Below are 20,867 nucleotides of genomic sequence, written 5' to 3'. Positions count from 1 at the left end.
ACCAAAACCCCTCTGAGAATCCTGTTGGAACCCACAGAGATGATCTGATGGGAAGAAGGCCTTGTCTATAGGACTCTGGGAGGTATTTCTGTCATTCTTGATGGACAGACAGCAGAAAGCCAGAGAAAAGGGGGAGAGGAAAACTTGGAAGGATTCAGGTCTAGGAGGCCTTGGAGATGCCGGTTGGCTTGTTTCTAGGGCCTTTTTTTTTGTTCCTCCTTAATGCCCCCCCTCCCCCCCAACAAGGGACGCCTGCTGTTTCCTGGAGGACCTCAGAGAGCTTCTGGGTCTGTACACAGGCAGCAGAGAGGCTTCTCTGTAGGCTGAGGTCCTCTTTCTTTGGGCAATATCGGGCTCAGAGACTGGTACTCCACATTTCCCCATCCCCTTAACTTGCTCCCTGCTCCTCCCAGCCCCCTAAATCACTTTTGTTTCTTCCTAGCCGTGCTCTTCCATCAGATCACTGTTCCCCACTTGTCCAGTGGGGCAGGAGGCCAGGACCCAGGTGAGGTCCACCAAGACGACCTGGGGAGGAGACTGCCAGTGCCCACAAACTGGGATCAGGTTCTCCTGTGGAAACCACTTCCTCGCGGAAGTTTAAGGTCATTGAACTTTTTCACAGAAACCCTGACCTAAATCCGCCCCCCCCTCACCCTCAGGCTGCTTACTACACAGATCCCCGCAGGTAAGCCAGGCCTCGCGGCTGCCCCCCATCCCCAAGCCGGGGTGCGCGCGCTCCCGCTGGCGGGCGTCGGTCTCGCCACCCTCCCCGCCAGCTCGCCCGTGCTGCGGGTGCCTGGACAGCGATTTCATCCTCTGTTTGGATACAGCTCGCGTCTTCCCTTCTCCTTTGTTACTCCCCTGGCTGCCCACTCTTGGGGGGCATGTGTACGAGTTCTCTGTTTGCCAGAAATTTCTTTTCTACTGTGTGGGCAGGAGACAGATTTTTTCCTAAACTGTCTCCTTTCTCATTTATTTATTTTGTTTTCCGTTTCTCTCCCTCCTCTCCGCTTGCCTTAGTTCCCCTCTTTCTGTCGATTCCTCCTTCTTTCCCTAAATCTCACCGTCTCTGTCCCCTTCTCCCTACCCCCGGATCCCCTCCCCCACTTCTTTGCTCTTTTAAAATAATTCAATGATGCCTCGGGAATACTAGCACCCTCCTCCTTCGGCTGAGCGCGGGGCTCTGCATTAATTCAAGGTAAGCCCTAGGACGTGGCTGGCTGCGCCCGGCTGCTTGCGCTCCCGGGGGCGCAGCGGATCCGGCCGGCCTGCTACCTGTTGGGGTGCATGGATGGACCCCGAGGCTCCTAAGTTGGCCCAGACCTTCTGGGAATCTCCTCCTTAGTAGCTCGCCCTCTGCACGCGTTGCCCTTTCCAATGCAACTTCTGTGGCCATTGATTTTTCGGGAGTGAGTGGTGATCCCCTGGCCGGGGTTCCTAGGGGTGGCATCGCTCTGCTGGCTGCGCGTCTCTCACCTGGCACCGAGGGAGGCCAGGGTGTCCCTCCCGCCCTCCTCCCCCCCACCCCCCGGGGAGCGAAGCCCTGCTCCCAGCAGGGGTGGGCCTGGCCCAGCAGCCCGCAGCCCTTCCATGCCTCCCGAGACCAGGAAGGTGGCTCGGCCAGTCCCAGGCACCGGCAAGTTTTGTCGGGGACCGCTCGAGGGGACCGCTGAGCAGGGGCTGAGCTTTCAACGAAGTTTCTGTGGAGGAAGCTGCGTGCGCCTTTGGAGGCGACTCGGGACTGGTGTAGGGTGGCCTTGGTGTCTGACGAGCTACTAGTCGGAGCGGGCAGGTGGGTCCTTTACCTGGGAGGGTGGCTGGGAATTGGGGCTTGGGAAGGGAGAGGAGAATCCCTAGAAGATGCCAGGCTACTTGGAGTGACTTGCTTTTTGACCAGTCTGTCCCTCGGTGCTAGGGCGGCTGCTCGTGCTTTTTAGGGCTGGAACACCCAGTCCTCTGTGCCTGTTTTGTTTGTGTTGGTGCCCAGGAGAAAATGACGGCAGCGGCTACCTTCTACCCCGTATCTCCCTGAGAGCTAGGCTGCCTCCTCACGCTGGGGACCTAGGTGGTAGCTTGGCCACCTGCCCAGGGGTGTGTGTGCTCTGTGTGTGTGTGTTTGTGTGCCCATCCTCCCTTCCACCGGGTCTGTGACTGTGTCTGTTCAGAGCCAGTATTGTTCAGGCTGCTCATAGTGGGTGGGTGGGTGGCCCAGACCTGGGGACATTCACGCGTTTCCCTTTGGGAGCAGGAGTGTTGGAACACTGATTCTTATTTATTCTACTATGTCATAGACATCATCCTCAGAGGGAAAGCCTGGGAGTGAGGATGATTTAGTCACAGAGGAGGCTTGAGACCTGAACCTAGGGAAGTGTTTTCATGAAAGGAAAGGGTATTTCTGATGCTTAAGTAAGAGCATACATTTTTTTTTCTTTTCTTTCTTTCTTTCTTTTTTAATGATGTCAGAACCAGAGAAAAAGAGACTACCTTTACTGGGGTTGGGAGTTGGGGCAGACAGGAGGGGACAAACTTCCTGTTGGCAGTTCTAGGAGGAGTCACCTGTGGCAAGTACAGAGCTTCCCCCTCTACCTCTGTGTGGGTCTCTGGAATGGCATAGCCACTCTACTGTTAGAAGGAAACCTCCTTGTCTTGTTTCATTCCTTTTGCTTTCCTTCACGTGTTAGCTCTCTGGCCAGGTGAGATTTTTTTCACCCCTTTGGAGAGTATAGGGTAATCATTTATTGCCCAAGTCTGGACATTTAAAAAATGTTATTAGCATGCATTAATAGCACATGAGAGTTTCATCGTGATAATGCCATAGATGTATTTTGAATGCGTTCACCCCCTTCATCATGTTCACTAGAGCCTTTTCCAGGCAGTATTTGGTGGGTTCCATTATGCTATCTTCCTGTATATGTGTGTGTAAGGTACTTTCATCCTCTTCACTGCCCAAGTCTGGACAATTTTGAGAGTGGATGTGCATTAGTACTACTTACCCATGGACAATGGAGACTGTCCATGCAGGTGGAGATGAATGACTGCCTTGAGAGTACTATATGGTCAGAGGCAGGGACAGTTCACCAGGCAACATGCCTGTCATCTGAGTCTTGCACCTTCTTTCTTGACTCAAATTTCAATAGGACTTAATTTTTGTTCCTTCTGGAAATCCAGTGTCAAAACACGGATTTATTCCTCCTCCCTTCCCTCCTTCTCTCCCTCCTTCCTTCCTTTCTTCCTTCTTTTTTTTCTTCCTATGAACTCCTTCCCCACTCTACCTGTCCCTCTGAACCACCCATTCCCAGAGTTGGAACTTCCTGTTGTAGGGAATACAAATTGAGGGTAATTTACATGGAGCTGTTTCTATCCTTCTGTCTTCTTCCTTGTGGGATTTATGGGGCTCCCTGGAGGCTGTCTTTCTGCCAGGAGTTATGTGTCGTGTTGATAGTGGTGTGATGCTGTCATAGCTCCTCAGCTCCACTGAGGCTGGGGCCGTGATTGGCTTGAGAGAGAAGGAGAGGAAAGAATCCTGCTTGTCATCTGGATTTCAACTGAGAAATTCATGATCAAGAAGCATCCTTTGGCAGGAGAATGCTTGGCTTTTACTTCCTCACTGTGTGAGGGAGTGATGAGACTTCTTAAGGATGTCAGCCACACCTCCATCCCTCTGGAAGCTTGTGGGGTCTGCTAGACAGCTGAATCCTTGCTACCATTTAGTTACTATTTATTGAGTGCTTATTTTCTAGATACTGTATCAAGTGGTTTCCACATATTACCATAGTGAGTCTTTTTTTGGTGTGTGTGTGTGGTTTGAACTCAGTCTCATGTGAGTACTGTGCCACTTGAACCATGCCTCCAGCCCTTTTTGCTTTAGTTATTTTTCAGATAGGGTCTAACATTTTTGCCCAGTGCCAGCCTCAGGCCATGTTCATCCTACCTATGCTTCCTGTGTGGCTGGAAATACAGGCTTGGACCACCACATCTGGCTTGGTTGTTGAAATGGGGGGGGGGTCTCACTAACTTTTTTCCTCTCAATCCTCTCAGTCTCCAACTCCCAAATAGCTGGGATTACAGGCATGAGCCTCTGAACTCCACCATCATAATGGATCCTTACCTAATCCTATCAAGATACTCTATCCCTTTTATAGCTAGAAAAGTTAAGTAACTTGCTCAAGTTCACCCAGCTACTAGGGGGGCAGAGCTGGAATCCAAACCAAGGGGTACCTGACTCTCTCTACACAAGCTGCCTCTGTGTGCTGAAGCTGATGGGTCAGCATTTGGCTCACAGATTAATTTTAGCTTCTCTGGGCCTGGGCTGGTTTCAAAGTTTAGTGGATTGGGAAGTTCATCTGTCCATCTTGCCTGGTTCTTGATTCATGTTGCCCCTGTTTTTCTGTCAGCAGTGTCCTTGCTTGATGTTCATGACATTTGTATCTCCCATCCCCTACCTGGCCACTGGGCCATCACAGAGTGAGTTCTCTCCTAGATTCCAGGCCAGCATGCTCATGAATCCTAGACAGGGTGGTAGCATTGGCTGATGGAAAGGAAGAGTGTATGTTACCACCTGATTCTCAGGGCTGTGCACACCTTAGTTATTGAAGTCCCTCTTTGGGTCACAGGTGATTGACTGTGGCTTAGCTTGGAAAAGGCTTCCCCAGAAGTAGTTCTATAGATTAACGGTGAAATCTGACAGTTCCCAGCGACAGTGCCTTGGTTAGACCACTCAGATCCTCTCTCTGTCACTAAGGCAAAATTCAAGCCTTAAGTAGACAATTCTGGATATTGTTTCCAACTACTGACTCTTCGTTTTTATCCTGTAGCACTGTAATTTTCTAGACTAAGAAGAGAATGCCTGAGGGGAAAGGAGACAGACTGGTGATTAGTCAGAGTGAAATAGGTAAAAAAGCACTGGTTTTGGGGAATTTATTTCTACCCTGACTCAGACTCAGTAAGTAGCCATGGGACCTTGGTCAAGTCACTAACCTACTGGATCTCATTTAATTGCTTCCACATGAAGGCTGGACAGATGCTTCCAGGGTATTTCCTAGCTCCACAGTCTAAGAGCTGATAATTCAGGGTGACTTTGCACTTTATGCTCTGCAAATCCTGGGCAAAGCCATTCCTTTTGTCTTCCCCTTTCTCAGAGGGTGGAGGGTGGGGACAGTTAAATGGAGGGACCATGGAAGAGGCATCCCAGGAGGAGCAGCAACTGCCCTTGGTATCCTGTGGGCATGCCTTAGCCCAGTCATGGTCTGGGAGGATGGGGTAGTTTATCTGGCCAAGAGAGAGCTTTTCTTCCTGCTGGCATGGGTTACCATGAATCCCCAGTAAGAAAGGGAGAGTTGGAAAAAGGAGGAATGACTGTACTAACAACTGTCTGCACTAAGAAGGATGAGAGGGAGAAAGAGAGAGAGGGAGAGGTAGAGAGAGACTCTTTATTCTTATGGTACTGACAGAGTGGTAGGGAGCCAGGGTCTAGGCCATTTAACCAAATATCGTATTACAAACTCTAAAGCCATTTGGAAGCAAAAGGAAATTACAAAAACTATTTTTTTGTGCTACAGATGAGATTATGTGCAAATCAGGTACCTTCCTAACAGAAGCAAAGATATAACCAGAAAACCGGTATTAAGTTTTATCCTTAATGGGAGGGTTGTAGGGTTCTGTTGTCTGTGATACATGCATGGACTTGGAATTGGAGAAGGGCGTTTTCTAGAACAGAATGGACCTTACCAAGGAAACACCTTCCCATTTATGTTCCTATGATACTGCTTTGAAAGATTTGTTCTCTGAAATCAAAGAGCCTTTATAACTATATATTGGCCATACTTGGTAAAAAACATTCTGCCATGAAAAGGAGTCTAGAGCTTGGGTGAAGAGAGACACCTCCAAATTCTTCATACAGGGCAAGTGAAGGCTACAGCTGAATGAGTGTTGAGGGGGAGGGCACAGAATCTGGGGATGCCAAGAGGAAGATACAATGCTTCAAGCACACAGCCTGTTCAGGGCAGTGCATCTGTCCCTGTGGGTTTTTATATCATCTAAGACCTGTGTGACAATTTAGTGCCACCCTGACGAACATACCTCTTATGATGGAAATGTTGTTGTCATTGCAAAAATGCAACTTGATACCAAAGTAGCTCTCTGTGTCTTTCTGTCCTGCAGATGGTATCTGTGTTTATTCTTCTCTTAGATTTCTTTTGAGGGTTCTCTCTCCATTGTCATGAACCAAATGTGTACCCAGACTTTTGCTAGGAGCATAATGATGAAAAGGACCTGGCTTTGCTCTTCAGTTATTGATTTCATGCTCTAATACCTTTTAAGAAAGCACTTCTTTTACCAAACTCTGTGTTCTTGAACCATAGATAGTGAATCTGGTTTTGCTCTAATCCTTACTGGCTATATCATCATGAGAAAAATCACTCCAGGCACAGTACCCCATCTTTCAGGGAAAGGGGCTGGAACTAGTGGTCACCTGAAACCCCTTTCCATTGTAAGATCAATACCTGTTCTGTGATTCTGTCTCCCTTCTCTTTTCTTTCATCTTTGTCTCCCCCTCTTCTCTTGACTAGTCATACAATAGAATTTTTTGTTTGCTATATTTACTGAACAGGATATTCTTTTTTCTTAATTTGAAAAGTGACAAGGAACCTTTTACAGTTCTGCTTCTTAAAAGAAAAGTAGATTGAGTTATTCTTGACTTATTTAGCCCTTGATTGATGTTTTCTTTAGTGTAATGATCCTAAATACAGCAGAAGTTCCACCCTTTCCTTAATGAATGGATTCATAATGACAGGTGAATGCATATCCGACTTCCAGCTCCTCTTTTTGTTGATTTCAGACTCTGGGTTAGTGAGCTGTTCAGAGCTGAAGTCTGTGAGTCCTTGGTGAATCTGCCTCTGGTGAGGAAAGTCAGCCTGTTTACCTCTGAACTGGAGGACTGGCTCAGAGTGGCCCCCAGGGTTGATGGAGAGGAAGGAGCTGGGCTTGGGGGAAAAGCCCCAAGTACGCATGTTAGCTCTGTCACTTAGTAGAAATATCATATAGCTTCTTCCCTCCCTCCCACTCTTCCTCCTTTCTTTCCCCCCCTTCCTCCCTATCTTCCATAAGCATATTTTGTGTGCTTGTTCTGGACTGGGTGTTGATTTGGGTACTGGAAATACAGCAGTGAACAAGACATCCAACTATCCTGCTTATGTGAAATTTGTATCTATTGTAGAGAAAGAAAAACATTAAGTAGACAGGGAAGTTTGTAAAACTATCAAAGAATGGTGAGTCAGAATTAATACAGGGAGATGGCGGCAGAGGCTGGAAACTCTTTAGACTGGGATGTTAGGACGGTTTCTGAGGAGGTGGTGAAATTTAAGTCAAAGATCAGAATGGCTAAAATGAACTAGGATTCATATCACCAATTTTCTATGATTTATGAGGAATGAGTTAAATTGGATATGAAAGTATTTGTAGATGATAAAATAAATGTAGTACATTTTATATCTCAGGACAAATTCTTTGAATGCAAGCACTGTGATTAATTAATATTTGCAGTTTTAGTACCTGGCATAGTAGTGAGTGTGGGTTGAATTAAATTACAAATGTAATTGGGAGTTCAGAGAAGATTTTTTTTAAGACATAAAATTGGATGAGGCCTCTGACAGGCCTTTGTCAAAAGAAGATACTTTCCTTCCCCTCTTTCTGCTAATGGGCTTGGCTGTAGGTATCTGTCTATAGTGTGCCTTGGGTATCACCAGGGCACAGACGGGTGGAGAGGGATGGCAATATTGAGGGATAGAGTTCTTAAAGATGTTCCAGGCTGTTCTTCTTGCTTTTCAGGTCCATCTTAACTTAGTGCAGAGGTCAGCTTGTCTGAAATTGGGGAGCGATATCACAGGCCTCCCTTCCACTTGTATACTTGAAGGTTGCTCTTCCCTCAAGGACATCCTCCAGCCCCACCAGCTGGGGCCAGGCTCATGGGGTATGGGGGAGATCTCAGTCTATTCTGTGAACTATTGACTGTAACTATGCAGACCTGCTCCCCTCCATATTCCCCTTCCTGAGAGTTGAGTCAACGCAGTCCACCTACTGCGTACAGTGTCATGAATCACAGCTTTTCAAACATGGAGTTGTGAATCATTCAACTTCTAGCCCTTGAGATGCTTGGGTGACAGCTGAGCCAGAAGGCTGTGGCTGCCCTTGCCCCTCTCTCTCCCATTGCTTTGTCATGCTTCTTGCACTAGAACCTAGAGCCTGGATCACGGTCCTTCTCAGGGATACACAAGTTCACTTTCTGGGGGCATATGGTAGGGGGCCTTCAGGAAGAACATCCAGTCCCAAAGTATGGTTCCTGGACCAGGAACATCGGCACCACCAAGAACTTCTTGCCCCATCCCAGAGTTCTGAATCAGAAACCTGGATCACCTCCAAGTGAGTCTGATGTATGTGAAAGTTTGAGAAACACTGATAGAAGGATTAGTGAAGAATTTAAGCATTGGGTACCCACCATGGGTCAGAAGCTTGGTATATGTTACAATTTTTTTGTTTTTGCCAGTACTGGGGTTTGAACTCAGCACCTGTACTACTTGAACCATGCCCCCAGACCTTTTTTGCTTTAGTTATTTTTCAGATAGGGTCCCACTTTTTTTTTTTGCCAGGGGCTAGCCTCTGGCTGGAATCCTTCCAATCTCACCTCTCTTGTAGCTGAGATTACAGTGAGCCACCGGTAAAGCATTGTTATTCCTGTTTTTAGATGAGCACGAAGGCCTCCAGAATTGAAGATCATAGTAAGGGGTGGAGCCCCAGTTTGACTCAAATCTTGGCCTCATAGCCATAATTATTGGGACATTTAGACCCCTAATTAAAATGCAAGTATTTCTGGAATCATCTGTTACTAATTACTCACATCTTAGTGCTAATTACTTTCCTGGCCATTTACAATAAACAGCTAAGAAGGGAGCTAGACACCTAGGTGGTTTCTCATCCATGCTGGGAATTTCTCCTCTGGTTAGTGTTGGCTAGTTTCTTCCTCCACCTCTTCCAGATGGGAACTTTGGGACTGATCCTTAAATGTAGAAGCTTCCTGGTCCCAACCCTGCCTTTTTTCCCATATGGTGCACTCTCTCCGTCATCACCCATCTGCTGATGACTTCCAAATTTGTTTTCCAACCAGGATTCCCTTTTGAGTTTCAGAATTTCTCCACAATTAAATAGTGGATAGTTCTACTTCAGAACCTCATAGTATCTCAGACTCACCCTGACTACAACTGAATCCCATCATTACCAAATTGTGTCACATAGCCTTTCTTGGTGTCCACTTTCCAAGCTGGAAATTTGGAGTTGTCTGACTCCTTTCCTCCTATTTGCCCTGCCCTTTACCTGTACTTGTTCTGTTCGACCTGCCCTGGCCTCTCCAAGATGGACTGGATAAGTAGTTATCTCTTTCAGGAAGATTCCTGGGTTCTTTTCAAGCATTCATCCATCCTTTATACTCCCTTAGCATCTTGTGCCTACCTCTGCCACAGCACTTTTAAGTAGTGTTGTAATTGTCAGCCTCCCCAGTACACCTTGAGATCCTGATAGCAAGGATCTTATCCTGTGTCTTATCAATGTCTCTTTAATGCTTTGATAAATTTACTGAATATTTAACCGAGTGAAGAAGCCACTCTGGAACCTGTGGCAAATCCTGATTCTCCTTTCCTCTATTGTGGTACCATTTTTCTTATGGCTGGGGTATTGTGCTCATCAAGGATTTGACAAGGTCCTTATCACTTGACTGAAATGACAGTGAGGACCCATTAACTCCTTGGAGACAGTGATGAGTTGACCCAGGCTGTGATAGGGTAGAGTGTGTGTGTGTGTGTGTGTGTGTGTGTGTGTGTGTGTGTGTGTGTGTGTAGAAAGTGTTGTCATGAAGTTGAAGAGTTTTTCCTGCCCGCCCCCCATTTTTTTTAGTAAAATTGTGTTTCAGTTATCATAATATACCTATGGTTCCTCATATTGCACATAGTAAGTGCGAAGTAAAAATTTAGAAAAGGCTGTTGTTAATGGCAAGAACCCTAGCAAAGGCTTTGGGATGGGAGAAAAGGGACAGAACCTTCAAATCCATGTAAGACCATTTCATTTCCATGGCTTTGAATATCATTCTTATGCCCCCAATCCCCTGTATCAGTTAGCCTTTGCTGCATAATAAATCATCCCCAAACCTGGAATTGTAAAATAACAAACATTTAAAATAACAAACAATTCTGCAGATTAGCTGGGTGGTTCTTTTGTCCTGGGATGGCTTGGCTGAAATTGGATGGTCTATTTTAGCATCATTCACATGTATGGGCCACCAGGTAGGATGGCTAGACCTCTTATTGTGGCTTCTCGTCCTCAGAAAGGCTAGTCCAGACTGCCTCACATGATTATAGAAGGGTTTCCAGAAGCCACAGTCTTAGTCTGAACTTCTAGAACACAATACCATAGACTAGGCAATTTATAAATACCAGAAATTTATTTTTGATAGTTCTGGAGACTGGAAAGTCTAGTGTCAAGGTACTGGAGGGTTTGGTATTGATGAGGGTCTATTTTTTGGTTTATACATAGTGCCTTCCTGCTGTATGTTCACAGTGAAGAAGGAACAAAATGGCTCTAATCCCATTCTGAGGGCTCTGCTGTTAAGACCTAATCACTTCATACCATCACACCGGTGTTTAGGTTTTAACATGTATTTTTCAGGGGCAAAAAATTTTTCACAGTATAGTAAAGGGACAGGGCAAGCCCCAGTGTGCAAACATTTTCCAGTCCTCCACTAGTGTCACTTTTTCTCTTGCTCCATTGCCTGACACAAGTCACATGGCCAAACTCAGACTCAGTGTGGGAAGGTACTACTCAGGGTGTGGACACAGAGAGATGTGAACAAATTGGGCATTGGTTAGCTTGGGTCCTCTGAGAAGTAGACACCAAAATGGAATGGAATGTGCAGGGCTTTTGTTAGGGGAAATGCCAGTGAGGGGTAATGGAGAAGGAGCTGGGAAAGGTTGGAAGAGCCACAGACCACCATGAGAGTCCGAACCTGAGTGACACAGGGAAGGTAGGTTGCTGCAAAGGTCCCAGACTTTTGTGCAACCCAAGTATGCTCAGCAAGGCTTTCAGGAAGCCCTTGAATTTTCCTCCAGCCAGAGGAGTCCGCTGCCTCTCAGGAGTGAGCCTGCTTTATCATTCCTGCCCTGTTCTTTCTGTGCAAATATGGTAATGGATTTCAGAGCCCAGTAGCCAGGGCTTTTGGCCATAATTGGGTTCTGCTAAGCACATTGTCGTGGTCACTATAATGTCATTACTCAAACGATTTGTCACAACTGCCACATTTCTACTTCCAGCTTAGACCTCTCTCCTAAACTTCAGATGCTCTATCCCATGGCTTGCTCAGGTTTCCATGTGGCGTTCTCAGAGGCATCCCAGACCAAACACATCCAAATTGAATTCTTGATCTTACCAGAAGATCTGGGTCTCCTCTAGCTTTCTTTTTTTTTTTTTTTTCCTCTAGCTTTCTTTGTTTTGGTGAATGGCACCTTTACCAACCTGAAAGTCCAGGAGTTATTGCCGAAATTTGCACCTCTCTATATTCTTAGGCAATCCATTGTGAAAGCCTGTAGTCTTTTACCTCAGTATATCCAGACCCTGTCCACTTCTGATGCCCATCTCTAACCTCTGTCTCCTGGACCAAAGCCACCACCGTCTCTTGCTTGGGTGACCACAGCAGCATGCCAATGATCTCTCCACTTCCTCTGTGGTCCTCTTCAGAGCTTCATACTTCACAGGATGGCCTGCATGATCTTGAAATGTAAACATTATTTCTGTGTTTGGAATCCAGGCAGAAATGTGCCTTACATGTTCCATCCCCCTTCTTCCAGCCTCAGCCTACATCTTTCCCGATCATCTACTATCTGCTAGCTCCTCTGGATCTCTTTTAGAGTATGCCAAGTTCTGTCTCACTGCAGGGACTTTTCACGTGCTATTTCTCTTCTCTGTTACTCTTCTAACCTCTAACTCTCCATTCACCTGGTTAATCCCAATGCATCGTTCAGTTTTCTACCTGAGTGCTATTTCTCTGGTATGGTCTTCTATCTCAGACAACTACCATTAACCCATCTAATCTAGATCTTTCTATTACCCTCTCTAATTGGATCCTACACATCCCAGGTTTATATACTCATTAGTTTAACATCTGTGTCTCCCAGACAGAAAGTTCCTTGAGGGTTGTTTTCAGAACTTAGCACAATGCCTAGCACATAGCAGTAGCTCAGTTGGATGAATGAATACAGGTCTAAGGGAGTGAGGAGAGTGGGAGAGACTGGGTCTGGTGGGGATTCACCACTTCCAGTGTTTGGCTTAGGAGGATTTGAAGCTGCTCTCGCTTTGAGAATGTGTGCTCCTGTGAGGGACATTGAGGTAGGATTAACCAAGTGTTCCTCCCTGCATGTTCCCCAACGCCCACAGACTGGGGGTGCCGCCATACTGAACACTCAGGCCCCAAAGCTGATAGTGCTGATCAGCTCAGACTTCCTTTCTCTGAGTCCATTTCCTCGGCAAATATAAGGACTGTACTTCCCCCTTAGGCCATGTGTGAAGATCAAACGGGTATAGACTACCAGCACAAAGTAGCTAGAGATGGGCAGTGTTGGACTGAGGACAGGAGCCGTGCTGGGAAGGGAGAGGGCAGAGTTGCAGGTAGAACTCTGGCTGGACATCACCGTGATGCCTTCAGCTCACTCTCCCTCCCAACCTGCATCTCAGAGCCGAAAACCCAGGAAAACTTGATCAAATGAGCATCTGAAATATTTGTGGGAGGCAGACAACTCAGATCCCCTTGCATTCTACATCTTTCTGGGTGTGGCATGGTGGAGTTGTGAAGTGTGAGGGTTTGGGAAATGCTAATGTGCAGAGGTCATCCAAACCAATAAGAGAATTGAACACAACAACTAAAAACTCAAGTTACACCCCGTGTTTACCATTTTTCTCTCTTGTAAGTCTTTATGGCACCATTCTCAAAGTCAAAATATGAATTGCCAATGTAATCGTTTGCTTTATAAACTGTAGGGCTTATAAAATATGCATGACGTTAGCTGAAACATAGGGAACTGACTCCTGATAGGTTTGCTGTTTTGTCAGGCTTCCAAAGGTGGAGGATGTTTGAGATTTGTACTACTGTTAGCCTACCATTGAAGAATTTTACTGTTTTCATTGACCCAAAGTAATCTTCTGTTTTGGGGATTAGGGAACACATACTGATGTTTGAAGATCTAGTTGATGTAATCATAGCCCAGACCTACCTCTAATTTCAGCATGCCAAAAAATCCTTAAACTTCAGTGACTCCTAACCTTTGTAGTCAGAGACCCCTTTGAAAATCTGATGAAAGCTATGGACTCCCAACTGGTAAAATGCATACTCCAAATCCTTGCAGACATCAGGACACCCCAGGCCCTATGGAAGTCATCCTACTTGGACCCTAAGTAGTCACCTCAGATGCTAGATGTGCCTCATGAATCAGCCGGGAGAGGACTGGGCAGAGTCAGAGGATAGGTGCCAGTGGAGAGGCAGGCCTGAGGTTTGTCCTACACAAATCAATACCTCTTGGTACAGGAATCACACAGGTTGGGTGGTTTCCATCCTTAGGTACAAACTGGCCTTCTCTGAAATGTGTCTTGTATGTCAAGGGAGAGGGGATTCCTTGCTCAACTGTAGGCCCTAATGCTATGGAGAAACCCATAGGAAGCATCCACAGTGAGACAGTGGAAGATGGGATGAGCGTTCACAGCATCACGTCCCAGCCCCTTCCAGCATGGACGCTCTAGAAGTCTAGGAAAAGGGCTTCCCCTCCAGGGCCTCAGCTTTTACTACCATTATTCCCTCCTCACATGCCCTGATGCCTCTTCTCTGCTCATTCTCCAGCATCTCACTGTCTCCAGAAAATGCTCATACTCTCCAAGTCCAGACCATGTAGGACCCCACGTCCTGTGTTCCATGTTCTTACATTGCCTTGTCTCTTTTGGTAACTCTTTTGAATTAACATTTTATTATGGAAAATTTCAAGCATATACCAAAGTAGAGAGAATAGAAAAATTAGCCCCAAGTACCACCACCTGGCTTCAATAATTATCAACTCATGGCCAATTTTTTTCACCTAAACCTCCCACTCTACCTCCCCACTGGATTATTTTGAAGCAAATCCAGCCATCATTTAATTCTATCTGTAAATATTTTAAGTACCAGTCTCTAGAAGATAATGGATTGAAAAAGATCATAGCATTATTGTACTCCCCCATTTTCACAATAATTTCTTAATATCTTCAAGTCTTTAGTTGGTGTTCAGATTTCCCTAGTCATATGATTTTTTTCCCCCTACAATTGGCTTGTTTGGATCAGAATCCAAATAAGGGTCTCACACTATGTTTGGTTAAAAGCTTTCTTAAATCCGTAGGTTCCCTCCCTCTCTTTACAGTTTGTTTAGGAAACTTGGTCACTTTTTGTATAAATTTTCCCACATCCTGGATTTTCTTGGCTGCATCCCCATTGTGTATTCTGTCCCTGTATTTCCCATGAATTGGTACTTAACATCTATCAGATCCAACCTTGACTTTGTTTTTATTATTTTGCAAGATGACTTTCTAGGGGGCAGTATGTCCTTCTGTCACAGGCACATAATGTCTGGTTGTTTCTCTTCTTGGGACATTAGCAGCCACTGAGGGTCATTACCTACATCAGGCTTGGCAAAAATATTTCTGTAAGGGAGCCAGACTGTAAATATTTTAGTCATTGGGCCATGTGGTCTCTGTCTCAACTACTTAGTGCTAGGAAGCAGCCACAGCCAACATATAAACAACAAGGCATGGATGAGTCCCAATAAAACTTTATTTCTAAAAAGCAGGTGGGCCAGATGTCGTCCAAGGGCCTAGTTTGCTGACCCTTGCCTAGATGGTTTCCTTATGGGCTTGCAAAATGCTGACATTCTAGTTCTATCATCCCTTCTTTACTACAAGTTGGAATACATTTATAAAGGGAAACTTTCCTTGTACTATTTGACTTCCATTCTTTCTGAATCCTCTTTAACAATGCTCCTCTCTCTTCTTGCTTCACCAAAATTGATTTTCCTATGATCATCAGTGGCCTTCTTGTTGCTTGATCCATTGGTCAACTTTCGGTTCTTGTCTTGGGACTTTATCAGTAGTTGATATAAATGATTACCTCCTTCTCTTTGAAATGCCTTCTTCACCTGGCTTTTGGCTTTTCTTCACTTTCTCCCAGTGTTTTTCCTACTCCATTGATAACTTTTTCCTGGTGGCTTTTGTTAACTTTTTGTCATCAACAAGCCTGTGACCTTGGATATCCCAGGGCTCAGTCCTTCTCTCTTTTCTTTTTTATCTATAATCTTTCATCCAGGGTCCTGATAGAAAGATGACTTAGAAATTTGAAGCTCACACCTGCCCCTTTCCCTGAACACTACGTGTGTCTCTTCAGTTGCTCATGTCTGAGAGACATGCCAAACTTTATATGTCCAAATATGAATTCTTGCTCTTTCCCATAAAGAAATGTTCCTTCTTCAATCTTCCTATCTCAGTAAATGGCAACTTCATTCCTCTAATAGCTCAGGCCAAAAACTCTTAGCATTCACCTTGACACTCTTTCTTTCACTCTCTGTATCCAATTTTCCAGCAGATCCTATTGGCTCTGTTTTCCAAATATACCTACTTATTACCACATTCACTAGGTTCAAGCTACTGTCCCCTCTCTCTGGATTGTGTCAACAGCCTACTTCTGACAGGAACAGATGATCATGCTACCCTGCTTAGAGTGTATTCTCAACTCAGAGCCCAAGTGACCTCTTAAAAACTGTAAATCAGGTTATCTTACTCCCCTGCTCCTTCTCTCATGATGTCCCATCTCACTGAGGAGAAGTCAGAGTTCTGAAAATGACCCATGGAGCAGGGTCTGACACCTGCCTCCACCCCTCACCTCTCTGACCTCATGTAGGACAACTCCCCAGTCACATGGGCTCCAGTCTCATAGGCTTCTTGCTGTGCCTTGAATACGCTGGGCACATCTTGCTTCTGGCTCTTAGGACTTGCTCTTTTCTTGGTCTGGCATGCTCTTCCCAGATAACTGCATGGCTTGCCCCTCACTCATAACCTTCAGGATTTGCTCAAAGGCCACTTTATCAGGGTGCCTTCCCTGACACATGGCTACTTCCTGGCCCCTATACCCTAGGAAAGACAGTCAGGATCTCATGCAAAGAGGAGCTGGTCTGTCTTTCCCTAGAACCTTGGGAAACTGATCACACAGGGAATACCTCCTTGCCATTCCTTGCCCTCAGCCCATACTGGATGCTGCAGTTAAGTCCTGACTGTGGATGAGTTCCAGGACTGAGAAGGGAGTTCTGTCTCTGTACAGGACATTGTGAAATGACCCCTACCCCCAAAGAGGCCTATTTACCATTTCCTTCAAAAAAAAAAAAAACTCAACATCCACTGGATTGTTGGTGTAACTATGGCATCCTTAAGCTGGGGTCTGGGATAGGGAGATCCTCTTAGACTCACAGCTGGCCGGGGTGTTTTCTTCCAAGTTTTCACTTGCATATCCTGCTTCAGTGTTTTATTTCAAGGCCTGGAGCCTAGAGCTTGCACTGGTTCAGCAAAGCAATTGTAGCCTCCTCTTTGGGCCTTTCTACCTGTCCGTCTGTCATCCAGGGATGATCGTGCCTTGATTCCTCTCCATCTGATGAAATCGAGGGTGCCATTTTGAGTTAGATTCCACACTTGACATATGGACACTCTGGGCCCCTGCTGGGGAAATGTGGATGATGTCATAAAGCAGAGATGTCTGCAAGGTTGCTACCCTGGAGTTGTTTAATGGCCAAGCTGCTCATGTGCAGTCCTTGGACCCCCATCCTGTAGCATCACAGATTCTCTTAGCCGTATGTGGCCAGTCCTGATTACGAGTCCGTGTCCTCTGAGTTTCCTCTTCATAGTTATCCAGACAGTTTCACAACTATCTTCACACAGTTCTGTTTGTTAGAAACACTTTAGACTTCCAGTCTGTTTGAGTCTGCTTTCCCCTTCACCCCTCCTTTGGTACTGCAGTTTGAACTCAGCTCTCCTGATTGCTAGATGAGCACTCTACTACTAGAGCGACATCCTAGTTTTTTTGCTTTTAGTTTGTTTTTCAGATATGGTTTCATGCCTTTGCTGCTTTGGTCTGGGATTCAATTACCTTTCCTCCTGGAGTAGCTGGGATTATGGTGTATGCCACCACACCTGGCCTTATTTTTTTAAAGCAGTACTGAGATTTGAATTCAGGCCTTCATGCTCGCTAGGCAGGTGCTCTACCATTTGAGCCACTCTACCAGCCTTTTTTGCTCTGGTTATTTTTGAGATAGGGTCTTGCTTTATGTCTGGGCTGTGCCTGGATTGTAATCCGCCTGTTTTTAACACTTCATGCTATAGCTGGGATGACAGAAGACAGCTTTTTTAGTTGAGAGAGGGATCCTGTGAATTGTTTGCCCAAGCAATCCTGAAACTGTGATCTTGATCTCAGCTTCTTGCATAGCTGGAATGACAGATGCATGCCACTGTATGCATGGCTATTGGTTGAGTTGGAGGTCTCAAGAGCTTGTCTTGCCTAGGATGGCCTCAAACCTAGATCCTTCTGATCTTAACCTCTCTAGTAGCTAGGACCTGTGTTTCTTTTTGAGGCTACTTGGATCAGGAATGTTTTAACACTCTTAAAGCAAGGGCTTGAACAATTAAAGACCTGTTTGCCAAGAATCCATCCTGTTCACCACTGTGTTTCTAGCACTTGGTACAGTGACAGGGTATGATAGCTGCTCAATTGCTATTTGTTAAAGACAATAATAAAGAAGAAACCAAGACTTATCAAACATTTGTGGTATCAGACACTACTTGTCAGCCTTATATTGCCCCAAAGCAACTTAGAGCAGTGCTGTTATTACTATGATATGGATGAGGAAGCCGAAGCTTAGAAAGATTAAATACTTCATCTAAGGTGACATAACTCTTTTTTTTGTTTTTCGTGGCATTGGCTTTGAACTCAGGGCTTCATGCTTGCTAGGCAGGTGTTCTACCACTTGAGACATGCCCCAACCTTGTGACATACCTTTTCAATGGAGTGTCAAGGATTCAAACTCAAAATGGATGACTCTAGAATTCATTCTCTTCTTTGTACATTATTTAACATTTCTTTTCTCCTTATTTTTGTGGTGATAAAGTCTGTCTAACATGAAATTTACCAGGGTAGCTATTTTTAAGTGTACAGCCTGGTGGCATTAGGTACATTTACATTGTTGTGCGACCACAATCTCCTTCCTTCCCAGAACGGTTCATCTTACTGAACGTTTCATCTTCCACACTCATTAAGCACTAACTCCCCATTCTCACCACTCCCAACCCCTGGTAACCACCATTCTTCTTTCTCCCATCCAAGAGCTACCGAGGCCTAACCCGGCTTAGCTTCTGGGATCAGAAGAGATCGGTTACGTTCAGGGTAGTACGGTCATAGGCACACCATTCCTCTCTCAGTCTCTGTGAATTTGACTGCTAGGTACCGCCAATAAGTGGAATCATGCAGTATTTGTGCTTTTGTGTTTGGCTTGTTTCACTTACTGTATTTTTTAATGGAAAGTATTCTTAAAGTTTATTTTAATTTCATTACAATTTTTATCATACCTATTTAAAGTATATAGCACAATGCTTTGTGTACATAGTGTAATGATTATTATAGTCAAATACAGGAGCATATCTGTCACCACAGTTACTTTTATGTAACAGATCAGTTAAAATCTACTCTTAGCCAAATCTCGGTATATGACTCACAATTATTGACACACGATCCCTAGAATTGTTCGTCATGTTTACTTTCAAGCTTTTACCCTTTGGCCTACTTCTCCCCATTTCCTCTCCTTTCCTGCCCTTGGTCACCCCTGTTACACACTTTGTTTCTGTGCGTTCAGCTTTTGTTTTCTTTAGATTCTGCAGACAGGTGAGGACATGCAATGCTTTTCTTTCTGTGTCTGAATTATTTCTCTTCCTACCATGTTCATCCATGTTGTTTCAAATGACAATATCTCCTGAATGATATTCCACCACCTATGTATTCCACATTTTCATTATCTGCTCATCCATGGATCCATACTGTCATTGTTTTTGTATTTTGGCTATTATGGTACAATGAACAGGGGAGCGCAGATATTCCTACAGGGAACTGACTTCATTTCCTTTGGATGTATACCCAATACTGTTTTCTATGCTGTTTGTACCAATTTACATTTCCACCAACAATGTACAAGAGTTCCCTTTTCCCACACCCTTGCCAACACTTATTTCTTGTCTTTTTTGATAATGGTCATCTTAACAGGTGGGAGGTGATACCTCTTTGTGTTTTTAATTTGCATTTCCCTGACAATTAGTGATATTGCGTACTTGGTCATACCTGTTGGCTGTTTGTACATCTGCTTTGGAAAATTCAGATCCTATTTTTCGATTGGATTTTTTTTTCTATTGAGATGTTTGAGTCCCTTATACATCCCAGATATTAACTCCTTTATCATTATGTGATTCATAAATATTTTCTCCCAATTCTAGTGAAAAAGTTGCTTATTTCATTTTGTTGACTTTTGCTCTTCTGTGCAGAATCTTTTTGGTTTCATGTGGCTCCATTTTCTCCATGTTATACATAGAAAATTTCCTTTCTCCTTTATGTATTCTTGGTGGTTTTGTCAAAAATTAGTTGACCATGCATGCTTGAATTTATTTGTAGACTCTTTATTCTGTTCTGCTGATCTATGTATCTGGTTTTTTGGTTTTTTTTTTTTTTGGTGTTGGTACTGGGATTTGAACTCAGGGACTTGCAGCAAGTGCTCTACCAGTTGAGCCACTCTGCCAGCCTCATGTGTATGTTTTTATGCTAGTATTGTACTGTTTTGATGACTATATATTTGTAATATAATTTGAAAATCAGCTTGTGTGATGGTGTTTTTCTTTCTAAAGATTGCTTTGGCTATATGGGGTCTTCTATGGTTCCATACAGATTTTAGTATTTTATTTATGTGAAAAATGTCACTGGAATTTTGATAGGGATTGTGTTCAACTTGTGTATTGCTTTGGGTAGTATGGACATTTTAACAATATTAATTCTTTTAATTGACATGTGATAGCTTTCCGTTTATTTGTGTCTTTTCAGTTTCTTTCATTAAGTTTTATAGTTTTCAGTGTATACATATTTCACTTGCTTGATTAAATTTATTCCTAAGTATTTTATGGTTTTTGATGCTGTCATCCACTTAGCACAATCTGTTCAAACTTCATCCATGTTGTATTATGTGTCAGAGTTTCCTTCCTCTTTAAGGCTGAATAATATTTCATTCTATTTAGAACTCACTTTTTAACCCATTTATCCATTGGTGGATACATGAGTTGTTCTCCCTCTTGGCTATTGTGAGTAATGCTGCTCTAAACATGGGTATGAAAATATCTGTTTGAGTCTGTCTCTCTCTCTCCTTCCTCTCTCCAGGGTCTCACTATGTAGCCTAGGCTGGCCTTGAACTTATGATCCTCCTGTCTCAAGTCTCCAGAGTGCTGAGATTACAGACATGAGCCACCACACCCTCCTCTGTTTGAGTCTCTGCTTTCAATTGTTCTAGATACATGCCCAGAAGTTGAGTGGCCAGAATATATGATAGTTTTATCTTTAGTTGATCTGAGGAGGCACAATTTTGTTTTCCACAGCCACTGTACTGTTTTATATTCTCACTAGCAATGTACCAGTGTTCCAGTTTCTCCACATCCTCACCAAGATTTGACATTTTCTGATTTTCTTTTTAAAATGA

The 20,867-nt window shown here is 44.5% G+C and overlaps 1 protein-coding gene across 9 annotated transcripts in view; it reads left to right on the top strand.

Annotated features, from left to right (window-relative positions):
- Window positions 1-798: 798 nt before the first annotated feature.
- Cacna1e (calcium voltage-gated channel subunit alpha1 E) overlaps window positions 799-20,867 on the top strand; it is a 477,885-nt gene continuing 457,816 nt past the window's right edge. For 4 of the 9 annotated variants that reach the window (XM_074047301.1, XM_074047305.1, XM_074047296.1 and 1 more), the window contains exon 1: window positions 800-1,198. The gene's annotated coding sequence lies outside the window, so the exon portion shown is untranslated. Of the gene's footprint in view, window positions 1,199-1,635; window positions 1,793-20,867 lie in introns of those variants that run through there. The other 5 variants (XM_074047300.1, XM_074047306.1, XM_074047299.1 and 2 more) reach the window with 3 other exon arrangements.

This window comes from Castor canadensis, chromosome 11, assembly GCF_047511655.1.
Source record: "Castor canadensis chromosome 11, mCasCan1.hap1v2, whole genome shotgun sequence".
Classification (NCBI taxonomy): domain Eukaryota; kingdom Metazoa; phylum Chordata; class Mammalia; order Rodentia; family Castoridae; genus Castor; species Castor canadensis.
Note: the sequence above shows the minus strand (reverse complement) of the source record. Positions and strands in the feature narration are given on the sequence as shown.